This window comes from Haliaeetus leucocephalus, unplaced genomic scaffold (assembly GCF_000737465.1).
Source record: "Haliaeetus leucocephalus isolate CR32 unplaced genomic scaffold, Haliaeetus_leucocephalus-4.0 Scaffold328, whole genome shotgun sequence".
Lineage (NCBI taxonomy): Eukaryota > Metazoa > Chordata > Aves > Accipitriformes > Accipitridae > Haliaeetus > Haliaeetus leucocephalus.
Window position 1 is genome coordinate 3,628,420 of NW_010972764.1, and position 603 is coordinate 3,629,022.

The 603-nt window shown below is 67.0% G+C and overlaps 1 protein-coding gene across 1 annotated transcript in view; it reads left to right on the top strand.

Moving 5' to 3' along the window:
* Positions 1–603, top strand: part of TRIO (trio Rho guanine nucleotide exchange factor) — a 255,876-nt gene that overhangs the window by 778 nt on the left and 254,495 nt on the right. The gene's annotated exons all lie outside the window — the stretch shown is intronic.

Genomic DNA, 603 nt, shown 5'->3' on the forward strand with positions numbered 1-603 from the left:
TCCCCCCCCCGCCCTGAGAATGTCCCTCCGGGGGTCCGGGCAGCTCTCGGTGTCGGAGGGTCGGGGAGGGTGAGCGGGGGCAGGGGAGCGGTTCGCCGCAGGGCTGCGCTGGCCGGGTCCCCCCCTCCCCGCCCGGGGCTGGGATGACACCGCTGTGCTAAAGGCAAACCCGCCTCCGGTCGCGCTCCGCCGGTGCCGGGCTGCTGGGTGGCGGCGGAGGGCAGGGTTGAAGGCGGGTGTTTGTAGCGGGGAAGGGAAAGAAATGAGACAAAAAAAAAAAAGCGAAGCCCGCGTTAAAGGGGTGCTGAGGAGGGGCCGGGCTGGGAAGCCGGGCTCGGTGCGGAGGATCGGGAGGGGAAGGTGGGTGTGTGTGTGTGTGGGGAGCCTGTTGACAGGCTGCCGGGATAAAAAAAAATAATAAATAAAATAATAAAAAAAAAAAAAATATGGAGGCCGCCTTCTCCCTCGGTGTTTACTCTCGGCACGCAACCGGGCGGGGAGGGCGGCTGTCCCCGCCACCGAGACGTTGTCCCCCGGGGAATGGCGGCGGGGAGGGCAGGGCTGCCCGGGCCGCACGACCCGCCGCCGGCGGGGACGGAGCCC